This window comes from Gadus chalcogrammus, chromosome 20 (assembly GCF_026213295.1).
Source record: "Gadus chalcogrammus isolate NIFS_2021 chromosome 20, NIFS_Gcha_1.0, whole genome shotgun sequence".
NCBI classification, from domain to species: Eukaryota; Metazoa; Chordata; class Actinopteri; order Gadiformes; family Gadidae; genus Gadus; species Gadus chalcogrammus.
Genome location: NC_079431.1, coordinates 7,884,022 through 7,909,722, shown reverse-complemented (window position 1 = coordinate 7,909,722; position 25,701 = coordinate 7,884,022). Strand labels below are relative to the sequence as shown.

General features: G+C 43.5%; 1 long non-coding RNA gene across 3 annotated transcripts; it reads right to left on the bottom strand.

The window, feature by feature from the left end:
• Positions 1-213: 213 nt before the first annotated feature.
• On the bottom strand, positions 214-24,439 carry LOC130373849 (uncharacterized). Of its 3 annotated transcripts, none has more exons than XR_008893548.1 (3): positions 24,055-24,439; positions 23,420-23,535; positions 214-628 (listed from the first exon to the last, which is right to left on the bottom strand). It is a non-coding gene; the product is annotated as an uncharacterized LOC130373849 (long non-coding RNA). The 3 variants fall into 3 exon arrangements; XR_008893547.1 differs by lacking the exon at positions 214-628 and adding an exon at positions 12,825-12,890; XR_008893546.1 differs by lacking the exon at positions 214-628 and adding an exon at positions 17,219-17,634.
• Between the last annotated feature and the right edge of the window lie 1,262 nt (positions 24,440-25,701).

Sequence of the window (25,701 nt, the reverse complement as noted above, 5' to 3'; positions counted from 1 at the left end):
TAAATATTTAAGTACCCCATGGGAAATACTGGGCCATGTTAATGTGATTTTTCTGATGGTGTGTTTAACACATTCGATTTTCATAACTTCATGCTTCAAAATAGGATTCAGGGCACAGGTACAATGTATCTGTTAATAATGTTATGCATATACAATTATCAACATTTAAGGTCTGTAAAGTTTTGATGGAATAAAGACTACATTTTGCATGCTCAGATTTCACTTTAATAGTCAATATACAGTAACTCAATGGTGTCACATATATAAGCGGTATACCTTAAAAGAAAATACAACCATAACAGGACGTAATTGTATAGAAAGTGCATTGATTTTTGGTGAACCAACGCTTTACAAAGCACAGAAATACACATTGGTTTGATGAAAAGGTACCCAACCCCAACAACAACAACATATAAGCCTGCGCTACCTACAGCAGGAAGGAGGGATCGTGTTTTCAATTGTGTTTGCATTTGAACAAGACTGATGTGTAAAGAAGCAGACGGGGGGGGCATCGATTATGAGCGCATCATGGAAACATGTTATGAATGTGGCGTCAGCGGGGTGGAGCACGCTGGTTATTTCCCTGCGAGACGCTCCCTCGGTGTCACTTCATGGTGACTCAAGCATTCTGCAAATTGACAGCGAGAGCAGATGCATTGAAAATGTCCCCGAAGTACAAGGGTTCAAGCACTTTAATTACAAATAGGGAAACTTGCTTGGGTACTTTTCACAAGCCGCTGCGTCCATAATCGAGCCGGCAAAAATGCATAGCTCATCTCCCCGAGCCTGCCGAAGGTCCATGTAATATTAAAATCATTTAGCGGCAATGTTCAAGAAGGTGAGGGAAATTCATGCACTCGGAAATGATTGCAAATCGTCCCCATCTCCAGCCATTCAGATTTTTGTTTTTAAAACCATCCCCGGTCCAATCTGTGACACTGGTGCTATAGCCCCCAGTACTGCTTATCCCCACCCCCCCCATCAGAATAAAACACAGCGGATTGGGTCTCTCCTATGAAAGGCTAAAGCAAATCTGTGCTGCACATAAACAGGATCATGCGTTTCCCCCACTGCTGTTCGGCTCCTCCTGGGCATCATGGGGTAGGAAGCTGCATTTGTAATGTAAAGCTAAGAGGAGTTTTTGGAATTTATTTCCGAAGCCTGAATTGTAGGTTTGCCACGTTGCGGTTGTCATTCCTATACTATGTAAATGCAACTTGCCATTCCCGAAGGCATGCATGCATTGCTCCATTGAAAACAGTGTACACATTTTTTATATGGATTCTTCCGATGTTTAATAAAAATAAAATTTTGAGGTTTTCACCTCAAAATGCTTTAGGAATTCAACCAGTGACCCCCTGTGAGTTCTTGATTTTCCACAGCCTGCTGAATTATTAATTAGTCATTACATTTACCTACCAGGTTAACATCAAAATAGTGAAGTATTGCTGTGACTACAACTATTGCATTATAAGCCCTAAAACAAAGTTTGGACTTTATAAGTGCCTTAGGTACTAGCAAGATCAATTCCTGCTCAAAGGCTGAACAGCAGCACTTGGGTGATGAATAACCTCAAACCAAGAGCCAATTCTCCTCAATGGCACCCCCACCTCCCCAACCGCTCAGAAACATTCCCAAAAAAGCCATTTTTGATCATTCAACAAGGCTGCCAGTGCTTGAATCTGATCCTGACGAGGCTCACTCTGCCATCACTTGTCCACTTATTGGGATCTATTCATTGTGATTGGGAGAGCTAATGCAGGAAACGGGGCACAAAAAACAGCGACCAAACACAAAAGCAGGCCTAGAGTACAGCAGAAGAGGACCGGGGCGCGCGGTGACTCAATGTTACACCAGGAGTCGGCTGCTTCATTTCCTGCCTTTGCCACTTGTGCACTCCTTCATTGTTATTCACAAGAGGATGGCGCCCCTTCACCAAGCTCGCTCAGGATGGGGGGTGGGGTGGGGGGGGGGGGGGTCAGGAGTTGTCTAGCTCATACACGTCCAGCAGCGTTCACAGCCCTGCTTCCTCGACCTGTACCCCACACACGTACAAGGATACAAACACACCTACAAACGAACACACACACACACAAACGTATACGCTCATGCTCATGCACGTACATGGACAAAGAGGCAGACATTCAACGTACCATGCACACACACACACACACACACACACACACACACACACACACACACACACACACACACACACACACACACACACACACACACACACACACACACACACACACACACACACACACACACACACCTCATCCCCCCCTGCTGCTCAGAGCACCCCCATGGGACACACACTCTCAGTGGGATCAAGAAGGGGGGTCCGGCCATCAGTGGTGTTGCTCGGGTGGGACCAATCACTATGGGGCTGGGTGTTTATTCAGGCTCACGATGGTAGTGTGTAACGTTTCCTGACTGTTAACAAATTACAAGGAGGGGGCTTCACAGGGTAGGTGTTCCTCTAAGAACCGTGCAGAGACTCTACCGCCGTTCTCGTAGGCATCAATCAACAGCAAGCAGTTTTGATTTGGCTTCGTAGAACTACTGTTGGGATGACAACCGATTTCAAAGTGAAAGATTTTAACATACCATGTACACCGATACATTGGGATTTTACCAATAGAGCCGTACATATTGCAGTTTTACTATCATGAGGGGAGATGTCTTCAAGAATATCTTATATGTCTTATATATTATGTTACTGCATTATAAATCCTTACTGGTATAATTAATGTTACACAACATTGAAGGTGTGGGTTGGAGTTGAGACAACAAACGACATTTCTAATTAGAAAGGTGTTTGAGCGGATAATGAAATTCTAAAATAACTATTATTTGTCTGTACTATTCGTTGACTATTTGGATCCCCATTAGCTGTGCCAACTGGCACACAGCCAGATAGTTTTTCTGAATACAGACATTAAAATAAACATTTCAACTCAAAAATATAACAAATAAATCTGTAATTAAAGATTTTAATTACATTTATTATATAAATTGTAATAATAAAGATAAAGATAATTAAGAGAGAAACAAATAACCAAGCACAAGGCAAGGACACATTACAAAATGGGAATCAATATCACAAAACCCAGGAGCAAACCTAAAATGACGGTGAAATAACTACAATAATTAAACTCAAACCCTCTTTACCGACCCCGTTCAAAAAGTCGCTGCACTTCCTCTTAAGCACCGCTAATATCCTAACTGTCCAGAAGCGAGTTTGTGGCGTGCCTTGAGACGTTATTCCGATGATGTCCCATGTCAACGCTTTTTCCACAGAGTAACACCTCTAAAAGTTGGCCACTGAAATGGCACCGGAGAAACTTCAGAATGACCTCTTTTTACACAAAGCCTCGCAAGGCATATACTGCCAGGTAAGCTCCCCCTGGCATATAAATGGCACATTTAGAATGAATTAAAGTCTGAGCTGTTTTTAATGTCACATTTTCTTCGCTGTGACCTTGCATGCAACGCATCTCCCTCCCTCGTCTCCCTGTGATGATAGACTGCTGCGTTTTGCTTTATGAGCGTTTTTCCCGTTCGTCTTCAGCCAAAAATGTTATATCAGGCAGCAATCTGACAACTCAATGGTTTAACACAGGCCTGCCGCCATTAGTTTCATTGGCACTTTCTGCGTGCGGCTGCCGATGTGTTTTTTTTTGTGCCTGTCGGTGTTTTGTTTTTTTCCCCTTGCTTTCTCTGCAACCTTTCAATCGTTTGACTCAGATAAAAAAAAACTCAAAACAATGCAAACAGCGCATGAAGCTACTGCTTGTATAGAGCCGGATTATGCCGTTCCTTATGCCTGCTATTCTAGGTAAGCAAACAAGCCATGCAGGGATCCACAAAGTGTATAGGAGGAACAGAGGGATTGTCAGGGAGGCGGGGATGCATATCATTTTGCATGAATTATGCCTCTCTCGTGTTTGTGATGCCATCTGGAATTGTTTGGGGAAATGCGAGAACCAACTTTTCCCTCGTAATGAACGCAGTTGAGGAGTTGGTGTGTTTTCCCGGCACTCCCAGATTGTGGGCTTGCTTTGTTGTCGTCCTGGTATGCACAGGTTGGGGTGTACATCTACCATATTCACCCATTCATGCCGCAGAATGTTAATGAGGAAATGACTGGTAAACTAGACCTCAGTATAAAGATAAAAAGGTAATGCTTCAGACTTCAGACTATAATGAAAAGCAAATATTAAATCAAATGTAATCTTTCCTCATTGCCCCAATAGCTTTAAAAGGTCACTCAAAACCCACTGTGCTTTAGGGAGATATGTTTGCCTGTTTAACCTTTGATGTCTTGCAGCCTATTCGACTGATTTTGTTTGTAATGGAATGGCCGCAAGAATTGCTTCGAAGCATACGCGGCTAGGCTGTTTGCTTCAACGGTATGTGTTATAATGATGCTCCTGTTCTGGCTTTTCATTGCATTGTCTTATGCATCCGCAATAACGTTCATACCTCTGTATCCTGCTTGGCTAAATCCTGTCGCATTATGCAGCTATGCCCTTGGTCGGCAGAATTAACAGTTTGTGGAGCAGCGGGTGGCAGCAATATGTGCAGAAAGACCCTCTTCCTCACCAATGAAACAATCACCCACTGCACAAATGACGACATCTCTGCCTAGGCCCTACTTAGACACGGCAAACACAAACCGAATTAAACCACAGAAAAATGATACTTTCCCAGGAGCTGAGTGTTAAGAATCATCATAAACTTGCATGCCCATTAACACAGAGATCCGTTGTCATTGTCAGGGTGATTTAGCAAGTGAATTCAAGAGGCAACGCTAACAAGTACAGACGCATTGAAGTCCATGTTCCGAGTTAAAATAGGTTATATGCGTATGCATGAGCCATAAGTCATTTGCACTCACAAAAGGCCCATGCCTTGGCGGAGTGTCCTCAAACAATGTGCTCTTCTGCTGACATTTCAGTTTCGCCGTGTTTAGATTACTGGAATTAGTGAGGGAGGGTATGGAAGTATTCTTTCCTCCGATGATCGCCGTAGAATGGTTCAAGGCTTAATAGGTTCAAGGTTCAATATTAGACTTTTAATGCTATTTTTTTTGTATACACGTCCTGAAAATGACCTTGGCAAAATAGAAATACCTTAATTAAGCGTTGATTAATTGTAAAGTAATAGTCGTAGAGGTTTGAAACAACGCATCTCGCGATCACTATTATCGCTTTGTGGGAGCGGACGAATGCCGTCTGAGGAATGCTTTCATTAAGAGCTGATTTCTATTAATCTCCAGGGCGTTTGCATTCACCCCCTTTAAGAGCCCTTGAAAATATTGCTGGCGGGGAACAGAAAGGTCAGCATGTCTGAGACCTCTCCGGTTGGCGCTTTCTCTATGCCTGGGAGCTTTTATCACAGACCAAGCGAGAGATTCCTGTAACCTTCCTGTGATCAGCTCTTTGCACCATTTATATTTCCTCTGGGCTTTAGGAAGGGCTAATTGTGGAGTTACCTTATTACTTATTGAGCTCTCCCCAACCAAGGCATTGGAAGGATTCAAACTTGTCGATGCGTGGATCGGCCATCTCACAAAACGCTATGCCGCAGACGGCCATGGTCGCTATTCTACGCTATTGTCCCTCTACCGCAGAGCCCATCCATGAAGAAGACGTCTTTAAGGACATAGTTTTGCATTCAGATTGCGGACCGACACTGTCCAACGGGAGGTGCTCCCTGAGATCCGTTTTCCAACCCCACTTGAATCCTTCGTTTTTGAGGTCTTTTGGTCTCCCAGTATGAAAGGGGTAAGGCACAGTCCGAACGCCGGCTTTTCCCCCCCGGATGCCAGCAGTGGAGCCCACGTCAGAGGCGGCTGCCCTTTTATCCCAGCCACGTGGCGGGAAAATGAAACCGAGCCATAGATGAGAAGGATCCCGGCAGATCAAACGTAGTAGAACCGAGATCTGTGGAAGTCTTATCTGTCCCTTCCCCCCTGCGGGGCTTCAGCGCTGCGTTGCGAGGCGCTGTGGCGCGGCATCCTCACCTGTGTCTCCAGCCACGAGCAGGCAGACCGAGTCATCATTAATTAACATCTCCTGGTTTGACTCCTGCCATCTGGCCGCCGAGACGCTGACTGACTTAAGGCCTCGGGGCTCTCACTCATCAACTATTCAAAAATGCACTCCCAACACTTCTCCCTGGCTTGGCGACAACAATGCCAGAAGGGGCTTTGTACTATTGATACCACTTAGAAACTCTATCTCTGTGTGTCACTGTCGCTTAGCTGTCCTGCTGACAATGAACATGATCGCAGAATGAGGCTCAGATTTGATGAGAAAGGTTTATTTTTTTCTTCCTTCTTCTACTCGAGCCTCAACTGCTTCTGCCGGTCTCTGGAGACGTTGAATTGAAAGGTGATCCCAGCGGAAATATGGCCCATGTGCATCCAATCCTTCAGCTGCAGATTTGCAAGCGTTGCTGCAAGCACAATCGGGCCATTTCCATTTAGATGGGCAGGATAGGGGGAGACGGCAAACTTTTGGGGATTCGGGACGAGCGTGGATAAGCTTCCCACGTGGCCTCTTCTCTCCTCTCACCTCTCCATTGTCTTTTCCTACTGTCTCGTCTCTTCTTTCTCCCCACTATCTTTGTTTCTCCTCATCCTCTCCTCCTACAGGGTGCAGCTCTGATTAGACTTATGTTGAAGCCATCAGACAGCCCCGACACACACACACACACACACACACACACACACACCCCAGCATATACACACGCACTCATACACACATACACGTTTGAACACGTGCACACCCTCCCACAAACACGCATGCACGCGTACACAGACACCATGCACCCAAAACAAAAGGAAAAGGGGGCCCATGATTGGACGACAATGGCACCATCTTAAACTGTCCGTGCTGGTGAGGATACGTCGCTTCATTTCCACTCCACCTTGCTCTCCGCCATCGCTCAGAGTCGCTGATAAATCATCGAACAAGTCCCTCTGATTGAACCCTTAGCCTGACTGATTCGGAGGTGGCTCCGGGCTGGTGGAGGTCCTCAGCGACGGTTTGATGAGATTTGAGGGTGCCGCCGTCGTCACGTCCCCTGCTCTCGTTATGTTGTGACACTGAGAGAAGCACAAATCATGACGCGATTCATGTCAACAGCTTTGCCACCCTTCTCTCAGCGCCCCGCCTCCCCCCCCCCACACCCCGAACACACAAACACACACACATCCCCCCCCCCCCATACGTAGCAGATGCGCTCAAATCTGTGAATTGATTGATCGGCCACAGAACGATCATCGAAGATTAACGCTGGCATCTTTAGGTCCGTCTGCCCGGGAAATCAGAACAAAAAAAAGAAAGGTTGCAAGCTTTTTGTTTGTCTATTGTTTTTCTCTTTTCTGTGTTCGATCGTCTTTAAATGGGATATATTTATGAGGCAGAAAGCACCTGAAAGGAAACTAGGTAATTGTGAAGGTCGCCGCGGGCCGCTGTCTCCATATTAACGAGGCGGGCTGGATACTAGGGTCCACAGCAATACATATTGGCACGATGGAATCGTTAAAATGGATCTCAAGTCTTGAACCCGTTCAGCTTCATTTTTCCTCTTCTGTTACTCTTCATCTTCTCCACTTTCACACTCCATTAGTGTGAACCTGTGTGTGTGTGTGTGTGTGTGTGTGTGTGTGTGTGTGTGTGTGTGTGTGTGTGTGTGTGTGTGTGTGTGTGTGTGTGTGTGTGTGTGTGTGTGTGTGTGTGTGTGTGTGTGTGTGTGTGTGTGCGCGCGTCAGCATGGCCGTCCATGTTACATCACTGGATCGATGACGATGTGGTTCCTATGCCTTGCCCCCTATTGTTTCCTTTCAGCCCCAAAGACACGCAAGGCAAAGCAAGGCAACTTTATTTATATAGCACTTTTCATACACAAGACAGACTCAAAGTGCTTAACGTATGAACATTGTCATACATTAAAATAAAATAATAGATAAGTAAAAGAAAACATATGCAAAACCCAGACAGAGCTCGGGTCTCAAACCCTTCAAAGTTACCCACATCAGGACTCCAACCCAACCTAAAGGAATTTGGTCCTTTCTCTGGGACTCTAACCCGGATTCTAGGACTCTAACCCAGAAAGAGCTCGGGTCTCAAACCCTTCAAAGTTACCCACATCAGGACTCCAACCCAACCTAAAGGAATTTGGTCCTTTCTCTGGGTGTCCAACCCGACCTGAAGGAACTTGGGTCTCAAACCCTTCTCCATTCTCTCTGGTATCAGATCATGTATCTTACTGGTAAAAATAGAAAATAAAGGCAAAGTTAAAAAGGCATTTTAGTAATAAAATAAAATGAAGGCAAGGTTATAAAAGCATTTTAGCAATGTATTTAAGATTTAGCACAAAGCTAAAGCAAACAAAAAAGTCTTCAGTCTTCTTTTTTAAAGGTGGTCAGAGTTGGGTCAAGTCTTAAATCCTCAGGGAGTTTATTCCAGCCATTTGTTGCATAGTAACTAAATCCTGCTTTCCCATGTTTCGTGTTTACTCTGGGGATAATTAACCGATTAGTCTCAGAAGATCTGAGTGGTCTAGAAGGCTTATGTAGTGGAAGCATATTGGTTAAATATTTTGGCCCCTAAACCATGTAGGGATTTATAGGTTAGCAACATGATTTTAAAATCATTTCTCTGATCTACAGGAAACCAATGTTACGATTTAAGAATTGGTTTAATGTGTTCACATTTATTTGTCTTTGTTAGAACTCTAGCAGCAGCATTCTGAACAAGCTGAGGTTTCCTTAGAGGTTTTTTTGGGAGACCTGTAAGGAGACCATTGCAATAATCAAGCTTAATAGTGATAAAGGCATGTGAAGTCACACCTTAATGAAGTCTGTCCCACGCTCTGCCTTTCCCGGCAGAAAGCACATCAATGATATTTTAAATGTTCCTTTAGCACCTCAATTCGTCCTGTGCTTAAAAGCCGTTCTCTGGCCAAATAGGCCTGACTTCTAAGTTACTTTGGATAAAAGCGTCAGCTTAATGACTGCTTAATGTAAATGTACAATCTCTGGATTACATTTCTACTTTTCCCTTAAAATGAGCTGCACAAGCTCTTCCACTTAGCAGATGATGAGCAGATGTCACTTAACATCACGGCATACTCCTTCCCAAGGTTGACCAAATTGTGGTGTAATAATGAAATAAATGAATAAATAAAAAAATGCATGGAATGTAGTCAAAGCATTGCAAAAGAGTGTGTCATGAGAAAATGCAAGGAAATCAATAGCAGAACATTTCTCAAGCGTGGTTGCTATATTCTAATTTGTAATGTTTGGAACAAGAAGTTATTCACAATCAGCAATCTCCTACGGGCAATAGCGCAAAATGTTAAACGTTAAACTCCAGCTCCACCTTTGACGTGTGGAGCAATCGATGGTTGGGTAAATGGACTTGCACCTTCTTCATTTTGAACCCCTTCCCCATCATCCCTTAGCCTGGTTCTACCAGACTCTCGTACTTCACTTCATTTAATTTGTACAGAGAGTCTGGACCTAATCAATTGACAAACGTTAACTCACTTGAAGGCGGGTGTCTGTTGAAGTGTAAAATGATTGGATCTGCCCAGTGCCACTCTGGATCTGCCATAACCAATCGCTAACGTTTGGTTGTGACGTATGTCATGCGCCGGGAATCACGCGCAGGTTGTACACAAACCAAACACCTTGCGCGTCTGCACGAAAATGTCCGTCAACGACAGCTGCAGGTTTTGTTCGTCAAATTTAATTTATCAGGGAAAAATTGCACATTGTAAATCAACTACCGACCTACAACAACAACTCAAACTGGCGTACGACTTTATCATCATTGTTCTCAGACACGCCCTCTGTTCGCTGATTGGTGGCCGCTGTGGCGGCACCAGAAAACCAAATTACATACAGCAGGTCCAGACCTAGTACTGAAGGGAAATTCAAATTGAGCGGAAGTACTTAGGCGGGCGGTGCCAGGCTAATCATCCCTCCTCAGCCTCCAAACCCACTGGGGGCAGACCCGTCTCCATTTTATTCAGCGAAGGGGTATATATTGGAAATAAATAAAAGCGACAGAGCAAGTGTATCACACCTGACCCTGGCGTATGGAGAGCATGGCTTAGAGTAAGCTTGCAGTAATCCCTGTATATCTGTTGATACACCCTGTGTCTCTGTTGATACACAGGGATCGCTACGACGCACGGCGTGGATGTACATCAACAGATGAGGAGCGTCTGCCCCCGGCCAGCAAATAATAACTGGTCAGGAAAACTCACAAATATGTATGGGGGGGAGGGGGGAAGAGAGAGATAATGTAGTCAGGGAGTGTATAACCCACACAGCCAATGTCTGAGAGAGAGAGAGACAGAGACAGAGACAGAGACAGAGACAGAGAGAGAGAAGAACCCAAACAGCAAATGTCTAAGGTGAAAAGCATAGATATCCTTTACCTTGGACTAATAACTATTCAGCACCAAAAGTACACAAAATCTCACAGTGTTTGTTAAGTGCTGTGAGCAGTAGATTCGAAGGTTTATGGCCAAACAGCCACATCATACAATTATTGTATGATGTTGAAACCTACCATTCTACCAGCAGAAATTGCAAACCCCCAAAGCTAAAACGTATTGTTTCAAACATATTTCATTAAAACGCACTAGAGAGCATAACTGAAACATGATTAAGTGCAATGTTCATTTAAGTTTGTATGCACATGACCAGATATTGCAATAATATAAGCTTCCTTTCTCTAAAGTCACTACATGTCAAAGCATCTGCTTAAAACAGGGACCAAAGGGGCCACTACTTAATCTTGGATCTAGCCATCCTACAATGTTAAAACAGAACTTCTGGGGGAGATGAGACGTAGCCTGGTCCGGAAATCAAGAACCGCCAGGGGCCGTGTTAGGCCTTGTTTACCGTTTCGCTACAGAGATGTTCTTCCTCACTATTTCTAGAGGGTGGATTACGTTTTTTAAAAGGTGGTTTGATCAGGGTACTTTTCTACAGTGGCTGGTCTACATGGTGCTGATTAATAGTTTGAAGTTGACTTCTGATGGAGTTTCTGTTTCCAATGATGTGCTTACAGATATGAAGAGAAAGAAAGTGAACACCCCGTTCACCCAGATTTATCTGGCATGCCATGACATTTAAGAATATTAATCTAACGTGTGATTTGTGAGACTAGACTGAGTTTAGCTGCTAAGAAAAACTGAAAGTACAGTTTGAAACATTATTAAATGTTTCCACGTTCTACGTTATGTTCCTCCCTGCTTTTGTAGCCTACACAAGTAAAGCAGCTTCAGTGCTTTAGTTGTTTTGAGTTCCGATAAGCGCCGATTCAATATCCCGTAATGTTCTTGAAAAAAAAAGAACACAGCACATTTGCTATGGACAATGTGCGTTTGGGTTCGGGATGGGGAAAAAAATACGCAAAATGTGTAATCATTCCAAAATATGACACAGTTATAAGTTACAACTAACAAGACGGATAGTATCCAGAAGAGTAGAGGGTTTATAGGAACTCGTATACAGTACATCAGGGGATTACACAGCTTCATGGAGCCCTACACGGGGGACAAGACGCTTATTGGACCCCGCCATCGTGATACCTTGAAGTTTCCACCATCCCTTTAAAAGTTAACAGCGCAATGTCTCCCACCCGCAGATTCATCCTGATATACATTTTACAGCATGGAGAGAAGGTGGAGAGTGCAGTCAGCCTTGCTAGCTAGATATATATATATATATATATATATATATATATATATATATATATATATATATATATAATGACATTATAATGATAGATTCTTCATGCGCAGGCTTGCTTTTCTTCAAGTGCCAGGCAGTAAGAAGGATAACTGTTCTTGTGTGAGGAGTGAATTATCCAATACCAGATGCCCCCTATGTAAACCATTTCGCTCATAGTTTGCAATTTTCGAAAGGTTACCAGAGACTGGATGCATTTTTGAAGAGAGTGTTCACAAGGATGTCATAATTTTAAAGTTTACTAAATATATGGGCAAGGCATTAATGCCCAGACCTCCAAAATCATAGCATTCACTTAAAGTGTATTTTCTGGCAGCAGGAAGAATACTATTATTTGACTCACTAGCACAGAACATAAAAAGCTTGCACACCAGTAAGTTGTGGGCACCTTGGAAGATAACAAATTATAGTTATGAACAGTGCAGGGTCCTTTCCTTTTTATTATTTAAAACTGTCTTTATGGTGGATAGTAAAGTATTTGTTACCTAAAAAATAAATAGTAGGAAAATAGAATACCCAATATAATGTTCAATACATTCATAATTTTGGGGAAAAAGTGTAATGACAGCATAGACACTTTACCTTCAAAAAATGTTGACCCAATGTTCGCTTACATTGAGCTGCGTCGTTATCAGAGAGGCTTCATGAATAACCTTGACCTGGATTTGTCTGTGGCTTTCTCTGTATCGTTGGCATGCAGTCTGTGTACAGTGGTTGTGTTAAGTGCTCTCTTTTGAACTGAATTCCTTTGTAAAGGGAATGCTGACTTCTCCGAAAAGTCTGGCGAGGATCGTTGAGAAGGGGCGGGTACTATGGGACAGGGCTATTAGTCAAGTGGAGACGCCGAGTGTAATTAAAGCCTTTCAGCCAATTAGGATCCAGCAGGGTAGTGCTTTACAGTGCATTTCCGCCACTTACACAAACAAGTCCCAAAATTGATGTTATGGGCTAGAATTATTACAACGCTTACTGTATATAGGTCAATCACACGCATAACCTGTATTGGTATTTTTGTTTGTGCTGAAATTGGAAATACCTTGTTGTTTTTTTATCTTCCCATCTTTACACGGGTCTTCGGAGTGGGACCGTACGTTCTCCTCTGCTGTGGATGCGAAGTGGCACAGGGCACAGGCATTTATCAACAGTTATATTCATTAGAAGGGCAGGGGCGCTCATAAATAAGCCTGTGCACATGCCGTGTGTGATGTAAGCATGGAAACTCTGAGGCGTGAGCGCTCTGTGCGAGTCGCTTGGCAAGTTGCTCCAAAAGCATCTGCTCCGGCATATGGGGATGAAGTTCTCCAGCAAGGGGTGGTGGCATCATTACTTGTATTGCGGAGGACGGATGTTTTGCTGCAGCGGCCCACATCCATTCAACCACCATTTGCTTTTGAGAACATGAGTTCAACGCCAAGACGACCGCTAACGGGTAAATAGTGTGTTCCATCTTACATCGACAGAAAACACCTTTCTATGAACCGATGGGTCTGATTTCAAGAGAGGGATCGGGGTTAATATTGGAGAACTCTTGCTGAGCAGACAACTAGTGACCGACCCACTGCGCATAAGATTAGTGTGCAAAGAGTCTGTGAAAATAAGTGTATGATATGATTTTTTAAATTAATCTCAATTTGGATAATGCTACATGATCATAGGCAAATTGAGGATTTGCCATCATTTGGATCCTCTGTGTACCAACTCCCACAGTTTCAAATCAAATCATGGGCTATCCTACAGATTATTATTCAGACACGAACACTAGACCTGCAGTGTCCCGCGTTAACTACAAAACCAATGTTTGCATTTACGGCTGCGTCTGTGTCCCTTGTAAAAGGGAAAACAATGGAAACTTAATGGAGTGCTTCTTGGAGTAGTAACCCTCTTTGCCATGCACCAAGGACAGTCTATTACATTAGCTAGCTGGCAGTGTAGCCTTGAGGTGCCACTTCTAAAGTAACACCGCCAATCAAATTGGCCTATGCTACCGACACTAGGTCTTGTGTCGGTAGCATGTGTTTAGGATGTATTATTGTTCCATTTTGAACCCGCCAACAAACGTTGTGACTTTGCACCAGATGTGTTGTATTATTACAACTGGTGTTGTTTGTTGTCTTGTGGTATCATGTCAGTCAATGTAATGGCTTTTGAGTCTTTTGAATATTGAGATACAAAGAAAGATATTGGAATTCGAGAACCGTAGGCTATTGTTTGCGCTCTCCTTCTGCCCTGTTTGCCAGATATGAAAAAAGAGCTGGGAGTTTTCTGGCATCTAAATTGTTCATCTTTTAGCCGCCTACTTTCTTCAGGAGGATTCGTGGCGTTGACATGCAAAGCCAAAGTATCTCAAAGCATGGAACATTAAAAAAAGGTTTCAGAAGCATGGGACTTTTGATGTGTTCAGTCTAACACTTCAACCATGGATATGTTTCGGAAATTATTCCAAGGAAGAAAGAAAATCAAAAACAAAGGCACATTTAGTCTCACAACGGGTGAAGGGGTAAGGCAAAGCTTAACAAAGTTTTGAAGCTAGGAATAGACATAAAGGATATGATATTAAATAATTAATAAGGCAAGCCTTGAATGGCCACCGACTTAAACATAAGTCGGTGTTGTTATGGCTGTCTGGCCAAGAAAGAATAAGAAAAGAAGGTACCAACCAACACAGACCTGGAAGCTTAGTGGTGTCTCAAATATCATGTGATACCTGAATTTCTAATGGTGTTATGTTTGACTAGTTATCCACTTCCTATGTACTTGTGCTCCCAGTGAAAAGCCTCATGCTGGCTTGAAAGTTTTTACTGCATGAAATGAGATCCAATATGAACAGGAGCACAGCAGCCTCCCTGTAATGGCCCTCTGCTGTGAACATCTCTCAGTCCTCGGAGCAGCACTCAGTACTGGGTCGGTCTAGAGTGAGCTACCTGTTAGGAAGCCTGGGTAAATGTTGCCGTTTGGTTGGCTTTCAAAGCACAGAGAATGTTATCTGATGAAACAATCAGGATAGTCAAAGTGTTCAATTTGACTTTGTTCTGCTGATTTGCAATTTTCTTTGATTTGTGTTTTCTTTTTTTTATTTGGAGGATTTTCAATATGGAATCGTTTCGTAGCGAATATTGGAAGTCGTGGAAAATAGCTCCAATTCAGTATGGATTGTATTATATACTGTAGATACATTTATCTATATTAGATAGGGGTTTGGATTGGGGCCACAGTATGACTCCTGCAGACTCCATCTTCGTTTCATCTCAGACATTAAAAGGCACACATATATTCCATGATTTTTTCCATCTCCTATCTGATGGGCGTCAACCATCAACACGACACAGGGGAGCTAGGACGAGTCGGCTGTATACATTTTTTAAGCCTCTGTCCAGGCCTGATAAATTGACAGATGCCAGACCAAGAACCATCTTTAGCAAGAAAATGTTTTATTCAAAGGGTTGGGTGGGGAGGGGGTCATCTTGCCATAGTCACAGAAGCTATTCTAATGATTATTTTGTTGCTAACCAAGATCAGGCCCAACCGAGGGCTGATCCTGCTAGCCACTCTTTCTCTCTCCCACTTGCTATCTCTTCCTGCATGTGCTGTGGAACTGAAAGATCTGCTATTCTGTTCATGGTGTTCCAATTGCACTTGAAGAAGGACGCTGTGATCTTTCACATCCTCTGTAATGATAACATTCCAATTGGAGGTTAACAATGTTAGCCTCTCTCATAACAGAGATCCGCAGACCCCGGCATGTTGCACATCTTTTGACTGATACAGGGCTTTCTTTCGGACTTCAACACTAGGCCATGCAACACTAAGCCTGTGCATTATTGAAAAGGTATTCCAATCAGTAACCAAGGCAACATAATTAACTCTCTCATATTTGGAATTTCCAGCTCCGGGCAACATTTGTCAGTTAAGGGCCATGAAGGGTCGTGAAACCTTTTTCAGCCGTCGGAATGAGGTGGGAGTCCTCACAAACCCTTTCACAGAGCACATCCACTCTGGCTTATTCATGCATTAGTGTGTGTGTGTGTGTGTGTGTGTGTGTGTGTGTGTGTGTGTGTGTGTGTGTGTGTGTGTGTGTGTGTGTGTGTGTGTGTGTGTGTGTGTGTGTGTGTGTGTGTGTTCCAAATATACACATACTTCTAAATACATCATATATACGTATTCAAAACGGCTCCAAATTGTTTTTTCTGAGCAATCACCACCGACAAATTACTTCCCTGATGTCGACCTAACTGTGCCAGCGTATGCGTGTTAGTGTGTGCCTGTGCATGCGTGTTTGTTAGCGCGTGTGTACATGGGTGTGGTTGTGCACCCAGCTACGCATACCACAGATTTCGGGGCAACAAATTTGGAAGCAGCCCAGCATGTCTGTCTATATATTGTTTGTATTTTTCAGTAGACATGGTTTATGAAGTCAAGGTGCGCCTGCTTTTAATGCACATATTCTGCATGACTTGGACCCGCCAGCGGGGATAAATCAGGCCTTGTGTCGGCCAGCCGAGACGCCGACCGCGCGGGTTATTCTCATTCCCGACACATTTTACCCAGCTTACAAGCTACAGCGGTTATTCTAATTCCAAACCACCACCTCCATCGCCATCCCCACGGTGAAGGAAAACACACACGGTGTAGACATGGTTTGTTTGGGCAGCGGCGCTCCGCCGGCAGGCAGATCTGCTTGGGAGGAGCCGCGCGGCTCGGGCTTATGACTTGATACGACAATGAACACATTTTAAGGGCCTTTTGTTGTCGTCGTCGTCGTCGTTGTTGTTGAGAGTAGCCGTGTTAACACATGCAAGGTTTGTGACTAGGGATGAATGAGACGAATCCTTTGTCACAAAAAGAGTATAATGTGTTCCAAAAACCTCTTTGGAGCACGAGTCTTATAGTTGTCCTGAATCGTGTGCACAGGTATATGGGACAAAAGAATGTATCTGTTGGTCGAGGCAACAAACTGGCACAAAGTTCCCATTCACTTGAAATAATTCAAATACATTTGGACCAAATTAACTTTATTGAATGCAGCGATTTTTAAACTACTCTGAAACACTCAAATAAAAAACAGTTTCACTTGAGGATTCTCTGACCTGAAATACCAAAAAGAAATTGTGTATCCATACTGAACACACCTTTGACTGCTTTATGAGAGCTAAAATAACTGAGAACATTTTCCCCCATTACCACAGAGACAACTGTAACATTATGTGGTCTAGATAGGAATACCTTTTCTATTAACTGCCTGCCCAGCCATCTGTAACAATACAGAAAGTAACAATACACAGAAAAATCTATGTATGCAAAAAGAAGAACATAACTGGAGCTCGTTGCATTCAAATAGCAGCACATTTATGAGCAAGAAGCCTGGCTCATAAATGGAAGGAACTACTCCAATGCAGCATCTCAGTTTGGGCCACAGATTTGCCACATCCACACTTAAGCAACTAGCGGTGCCTGGCTCTCAGGTGCTACGCCTCTTCAACAGTCAGGCGGACAGATTAAACATGTGTCGGTGTGTGTTAGATGTTCCATTACAAATAATTAGGCTTTATTTTGTGCCTGAAGTGAGGCAATTGTGGCAATAAATTGGCACAAAGTTCACAGTCAGTTGAAATAGTTCAAATACATTTTGCCCAAATAAAGTTTATTGAATGTAGTGATTTGAAACTACTTTGAAACACTCACCAAAGCCCACCATACATAATATACATTTATATCCATCTATCATTTAAGATGAAAGAAGGAGACAAGGATCAAACAAATGCGGGTGGGTGGTTGCTGATCCTCCCTCATCTCCCCGATCGAATCTTTGCATGCATATCCGTTGGGTTTCTGGCTAGCCTTTGGATATTCTGCAAATTATGAGGAAATAGATTCATTCTCCCTTTCGAAAAACAAAGTGAAGTAGAGTGGCTACCTGACATTTAGATAAAGCCCTCTGTCTGATATGGGTTATTCAATAATAGAGGTGGAAGGAAAGGGAGAAAGACTGTCACTGTTTGATTGTTCTGCCTGCTTGCCTTATCCATGCAGTTTTTGTTTCTTTCTCCAGATGTCCTCGGTTATTCTTTTCTTCCCCCTCATTATCCTTAATTGTGCTCCACCTGTGTCGATTTGCTAATTGCTTCTCGTGCGCATTTAAGAAGCCCACCAGTTTCCTTTGCCCTTTGTCTGATTGTAGCCTTGTTGCTGAAGCCCAGCCTAGTCAGTCTATTATTAGCCCTCTTAGTTTGATTACCTTTATGTTTGCTTAATCTGCCGGTTTCTCCTGCTTGTCGCGTTTGTTCCTGTAATTGTCTTTTAAAGATTAAGTGTTTACCTTTTTGGTTTGAACCTTTTAAAGTTGAGTTTGAGACTGCTTTTGAGAATAAGACTTGAAACCGGTCACATTAAAGTGTTCAGGAATACGTCTGGTATTCTTTTAACGCTACATAGCAGTTAATCTTTTCATACTTTTTATTTTACAGTCATGTCATGTCATAATTCTTCTCCAGCTGCTGATTCCATACAGGAGGCTTGTCTGGATATGGATGACCCCTCTGGGCCCCACTTCTACTGAAGGAACTGTGTAGTGACAGGGAAGCGGGTTGGGCTTATCAACATTCTGCAAATCATCCATCATCCTTTTTTTACTCCCAACAACAGAGCGTTATGATTGGTCTTCTATGTGCGACCAATTTACCCAATCCCTGTGTGAGGGCCTATGATCGGACCATGACGGCTCACCATGTGGTGTGCCTATATATATATATATATATATATATATATATATATATATATATATATATATATATATATATATATATATCTATATATATTGTTTTATTTCATTTGCAAGTTGGGTGCTGTAATATTTATGTGATTGCTGGCTCATTTTCTTTTTTATTTTGAGAATACATTTCTAACTAAGACATTAGACTCACAGTCATTCGTTTAATCTCAAGCTGCTGTCTTGCTTACAGAAGTCGTATGTATTTATACAGATCCTATAAGTTGTGATCAGAACTAAAAGACACACTAGGCCTACCAGGTTTAGTAGATATTATGCCACATGACAGAACGGCAGGAACGACAGAAAGTTTAGTTGATATTATTCCAATGAAAGAACGGCAATAGGGTTTTTCGTTTGAGGGGTTACACAAGGAAAGACCGTCATTGTCTAGGAGTAAGGTAGGATATGAAAACAATGGCCAAACATGAAACTTTTTAATTATGTAATTATATGATGGAACAAATAACGAACCATGCATTGACAACTCCGCTTATGCCGATATTACAGCATATTTTGGTTTGCAGGAAACTTCATATATTGTTTTTTCAGACAGAACACGCACAATTATATCCGCGATGATGAATAAACAACGTTCAATATTCAACTAGATTGCTATGAGAGACATCTCACGTATACTTCATATATTGTTTGCTATATAATGCATGCAGTCAGAAGAACACTGTAATTCACATTGGTGCCATCATGACAGATCTCCTTTGTTCAAGCGATGCTTTGTTCTATCTGGCAAGGCTGGGTTTGGATGGTGGCTCAGCAGACCTCAGGCTTTGCCGTCGCCTCCGTGGCCATTTCATCGAGTCTTTTACCTCTCGTGGATTGGGGCTTGCATCGTTTTATCTAGCACGGATGGGGTCCTTGCTTCCCTTATTCTGGAAGTCGTTTTCTTCGCATGGCTGGGGTGTATCTGTGGGAAACTGCCCTCCCGCTTCCCTACCCTGCCCCAGCTACTGATGACAAAAACAATAATTGCAGGAGAAGAAATGACGCTAAACGCGGCCATGGTACTCTGCACTTTTTCTCCACGCAGCTCACCCGCTCCCCCTTCTCCATACTGGGGTCACTCATTAGGCAGCTCTCTGGGGAGACTCATTAAAGAAACATCGCAGGGATCTAAACTTTCGTTCCCTTTGAGAGTTATCTGTGCGGTTTGTCACAGCCAAATGTTTGGTTATAGCTGGAGGGTGGGGGCCTCCCTGCCTATCCCTCTCCTTTTCAAATTCCATTCCACTCGTTCACTCCACAACTGGGCATGCACGCATTACTCCACTGACTAGAACACCGACGCTGATACCACATACTCAGCTATGTTGCTACACTGAAAGGTATCATCTGTCCTGCTGTGTTCCTTTTTCTACTTTTTCTTATTTCATTTTTCGAGAAAGTCACAGAGGGCGTCAGCGGGGCCTTTCAGAATGTCCCTCCTGAAACCGAGCGAAAACAGGAGGGTGCGCTAATGATGCAGTCACTCCGTCCAACACACAGGCACAAACACACTGGCCCCTGTATAGGAACCTGGGAGACTGCTGTTTGCTTGGACTTCGAGGCACCGTGGTGGCCCAGGGGCCCTTGGCACATCCAGAGTAAAGCAGAAGCTCCTTGAGTCCTCATTTCGAGGTTCTGTAACAAACCCGGCCATCGGCCCTTCAAACCACACCGCTCCCCCCACCAGCGCCACCTTGACACAGGAGACGGCCGCTCTGGGCCGCTGAAGGTGGAGAGAAGTGGCGACAAGCTGAGAAAAAGTAATGATGTTTGTGACGAGCTGCAGTGTTGACTCAGGGTTCCTCTCTCCCTCCCTATCTCCATCCCCTAGACTCTCACCAGCCAGGGCTTCAGACATGCACATGCACACGCACACGCACGCACGCACGCACACGGCCTCCTGACGGCAGAAAGACTTAAAGTACGGAAGTTATCTTTGACTGTTTGGCTCTCTGAACCCACTTTGCACATTGTACACACTTGATGCTCCCTCTATACACACACACCCCACCAAACCCCACATCAACCAATTAATTCTCCTCTTACAACACAGTGTGCAGGTCCCCTGAGATTCACACTGCTTGCCTTCTTTCAGTCTATCTGCATTGTGACAACCGAGTCATTTCCCTGCCACTACCTGCGCCGACAGAGATTATCTCAATTTGATAGCAGACGCATATCTTTTGAGAACTATTGCAGGAACTCAATGCCTGTAAATAGGTCTTTAGAGACAGCCCTTGACTTATTTATTTATTTGCCAGACTAAACTCAAACATTTACATAATTCGAGCAGTGACAAATGTCCCTTTCTTGGCGACTGTGAAGAGCTCAGACAAATGGGTTCCAGCGAAACAAATGTGAGCTGGCACCGTCTAGGAACATCGACGGCCTTCAAGCCAAAAGAAAGGCCTGTCTTCATCTTTTATTATTGGGCTAATGCTATGTAGGGCAAGTGGAAAGGCCTTTTTCTGGAATGGTATATACCCCACAGCTAGGATTGCAACGCCTTACTCCTTGCATAACCTGCTCCCTAAAGACAAAGCTTATAGACGAAGAGGACTGCCGCGACCTCACCTCCGGGCTAGATAGGGTTCTACTGTGGGAGCGGAGACGGGCCACCGTCAAGGCTGTCCTACAACTCCCAGCAACCCATTGGGCTGGGACGACTTTTTGCAGAGTTGCTCATTAGCGAGGCGTTAAGTTTCGTTCGTGCAGCATCCAAGCCCACGTCGGGAGGTCACGCCACCGCTTCAGGGAGCCGGGCTAAAGGCCCTCCACGCCAGCCGCTGCCAAGGACCCTCCTCCGGCGTTTGGCCAGCCAACACATTTATATTTGCTTTCATGCTTTGCTTTCTCTGCAGACCTGACAAAAGGTTGAAATGCCATAAAACAATACAACGAAAACAACAACTAGTGTAACGGCTCGGGAGAAGTGCAAAGGCAGGTGGACTTGCCCGCTGCTTGAAGTGCACATTGTACAGATATTACCGATAATTTTTTTTGGAAAACAAATCGCAACACCTCCTTCCTTGCACGGGCCCCCCTCTGTATCCAGCCTTCCTCCTGAGGCGGCAGTCTCTTTTTTTGTTGTGTTAATTGTCTCAAGCCTCTTTCTCCGTTTCGTTTCAAAGGAGCCCTTGCCCCGTCTGCCTGTATTCCCTGACAACGGTATTCAGATGAGTTCTGCATTGCGGTGTGATTCATGTTTACTGACTAAAGCTGCGGTGTGAAATCCACCATAATTGCTCCCCTCAACTCCCCTGGCGTCTGCTGGCACACTGCGCTGCTACGCTCCGTCCACGCAGGAAGTCCGTCGCCGAGAAAGACATTTCCAGAAATAAGTGGAAGTAATGCAGGGGGACTCTTTTGTTTTGGGGCTGTTTATGTGTTCCATTGCTACTCAGCGGATTTCAATGTCACAGAAGGAAGCGAGAGCGGACGAGCCACATCCGCATGGCTTGCCATGAATGAAGAACTAATCAGTGCAGCAGCATGGAGCGTGTAAACAGTGCAGCCCAGGACGCCTACTCCCTCCCGCCTGTTTTAATCACCTTAAGCATCTCCCGACTCTTGTCCTGCGAAGACATGAATGAGGCCTATTTGAATAATATTTTTACCTCCATCCCATCAGCTTAACGAGTGTCATCTTCTCATAAAAGACCACTACATAAACTTATAATAGCCTAAGCCCCCACGAACCCAAGGAACCTACTAGCTGTAACTTTAAGATTCAGAGGTGACCCATATACTTGACAGACGGAAGGCTTTGTTCTCAAAGCAAATATGTACATTTCAGTAAGAGTTACCCACGAAAAACGACCTTACAGTACAACACGACAAACCGCTCTCAATCACCCACAGCCCAAGAACGTGCACATAGATGTTCTCGAAACTTGGAACAGGGGTTTTTTTAGGGAGTGATGCAAGACAAGAAATGAATGAAGCAAATATGACTGAAATAGGGAATATATACTGGCACCGCTGGCTGAAGCAACGCTGAGTGCACAATGCTAGAGGTTAGGGCTTATGTAGTATAAGCTTGAGAAGAGAACAAAGCGTTCCGTGAGGACCTGTTATGTCTAACACCACATGAGGCACAAACAAGAGGACATCCACCTGGACGTGAAGGAGATGCAAAACGACAGATGGATACCCTTTTTACAAAATGTTCAATCGATTAAAAGATGAATTGTTTGTTTATGAATATAATTTAATACATCAACCTAACCTCAATATGTGACACAAAGCAATATGACGTTGTTGCCAGGTTGGCTATAGCATATGCATCTCAGACATAATACAAACTTAATACAATATCCCAGAACTGTCAAATATTTGCCCGATTCACCCTACTGTTACACAGTGCATGCAACAATCTCCACGTTTGACTTCACGGTACCTGAACATACACACAGTATTTTCTATTTGTATCACATAGTCGACCCCTGCCTTGTCACAATCATTTTATAGCATTCATTTGTGAAAGGTTGAATTAGAGTAGAAATAGTAGGCATAATATCAAGTAATCTGAGTAGGATAGAATGCAAGTATGGCTTTGGTTCATCATCTAAATTGTATTTAATTTTGTTGTACATTTGTATTTTACATATTGCAGGGTGTGTCATTGAGTAATGTAGATGGTTAAAAATGAGTGCAATGCATAACATTAAAATCGCAGGAGGCTTCTTGATTATGTATGGTCAAGGCTAGATGGTCGGCTGATAATTATTCTGATAATTATTAATGCTTTGTTTTTAAGGAATACCTTATTTTTAGAACATGAGTTATCAACAGATTACCCAGTAGGGTACAGGTGGGCAACTATGATTGCATAGAAGTAGAAGAACCTTGTGGCCTGGACTCACCTTTGTTTTAATAGCGGTCTGAGGAAGAGTTTAGAATCTGATGCATTCCCACTTCCAAGGATCCAGCCATGATATCCAACAATGAGACTGCACAGCAGGTTGGAACATCTTTAAATCTGTGAACGTGTTTTTTTTCCATTATTATGTGCATCAGTCTCAATAATTGCCCCATTGCTCTTTTCATGCTCTTAGCACCTCTTGTATTACTATTCCCTTATATCACGACTCTTGCCTCACTTGTTGACAGCCCATAGTGAGAATCTGCTGCTTACTTCGGATATCCTGTGACTTTGACTTCCTGTAAAAGCCTTGTACCCCATGTACCCCCACTATTGGGCTTTTATTGGAACCCTGCTCTCAAAGTCTTCTTTTCTGGCTTTGACACGGTAGAGTGACATGACATATGCCAGATATTTTTGGATCTAATCCAATGTTCTTTCTTCAGACACATACCCCTGTCCGTCTGTCTTTTAAAGACCTTGGCATTGTTGCAAATGGTAAATAGCCAACATAACCAAACCCATTTGTTACTTCTAACCCTATTTTAACGAACCGTTGGCCATCTCTATAAAAGGTACACCGAATTATCCTTATCCAAGTTTAAAAAAAATGATGTTTGATAAATAATGACTCACCCCAAATTCTGAAATTTAAGCACATTTCTGAATCATAGATTATTATAGACAATTATATCCATGTCTATAATTGCATTTTGGACCCCTTTCACAGAGCTCTAACCATAGGACTAACACAGGTGTCGCTCATAACACTAATCATGGGGCTGCTGCTTTGTATGTAGCAGGGCACGGGTAGCAGGCCATACAAACGATATAAGATAACAATCATTGACCATGGACCCTCATCAGAGTTGTCATAGCAGGGTGCCACAGCAGCAGTTTGCACGGACCATTAACATTGGGTGGGTAGGTACCCAATGAATACCCCAGCCCTGACACAATCATGGAGCCGACCCATATTTAGCGTTGAGCGACGCCTGTGTTTGTCATGCATTAGGACCATTCCTACCATGACGCCTCTGTGAAAGAGAATAAATGTTTATAATAAAACTATCCCCTACTGATAGAAGCCATCAAATACTCCATACATTATTTAGTAAGGCTGGAAACATAAACCCCGCAGCACTATAGGATCATTTACGTAATTTAAAAAAAACTTGGTTGCTGCATCTCCTCGATCCCTTAACAATTGGTTTCTGTTCTCTAGTATGGAAAACATTTAAATACAACTGAAAAAAGTAAATATTTGCCCGGAAGTGACAGAGTGGGAGGGGAAAAGGCAGGTTCTCCACGTTCTCTCAAAGTTTTAATTGAATGCTGTTGTGGCTGCATCGGTCCATTTCTCTATAAGGATTTACTGCCATCTATTGGTACTTAGGGAAACAAGAAGCAAAAACCTGTGCTACCCTCGCCCATGTTTCGCTTCATGTGCTTAGGCCATCATTCCGAATCGCACCAGGTCAGACAAAGGAACGAAGCATGTGTATCCTGATCTCAAAGGTCAAATAAATGCACTCTCGTTGTGGCCACACAAACAATTTAATATCGAGCATAAACATGCCCATTCATATATTGAAGGCATGTTCTACATTAACTTAATTGCTAAATGAATGGCCATTTCTCTCAGGATCTGTATTAGTAAACACTCCATGATGAGTACCTTTCATTTGAGCACGATGCAGTGCGCCTTCAAATCTGCACATATTTGTTGTTTGGGGTGGGATGTGATGGATAGGGAGCCAATCATCAAGCAGCACTTCTGGATAGACCCAAGCCCAATACTCATTGCAGGGGCTTTAGGGTACATCAGTGGCTTGAAACCTGGAGTCTGGACCTAGGCAGGAACTGAACTGTGTCTGCCCAGTGCTCCTATGGACCAGCTCAAGCACTGATTATCTTCTCCATTGAATGTCCAGGGACTGCATGTAGACCACTATCTCTGTTCCCTCTAAAGGGGACAGTGTGCATATAGACCACTATCTTAGTACCCTTAAGGGGACTGTGTAGACCACTATCTCTGTACCCGCTAAAAGGGACGACGTGTGTTGTGTAGAACGCTTTCACTTCCCTCTGAAGACATTTAATATTCCACACATCTTCTCATGCAAGGAGCCTTGTCACCCAAAACATCCCTAGTGGAATTAACTTCATTAGCCCGAGTTTGAAATTCTTCAGGTGCTTGCAGTCTCTGTGGACCCGACAACTAAGATTTATAAAAAAGCTTCACATAATGCCTTCATATCGCAAGGGTGTTCCATATTGATG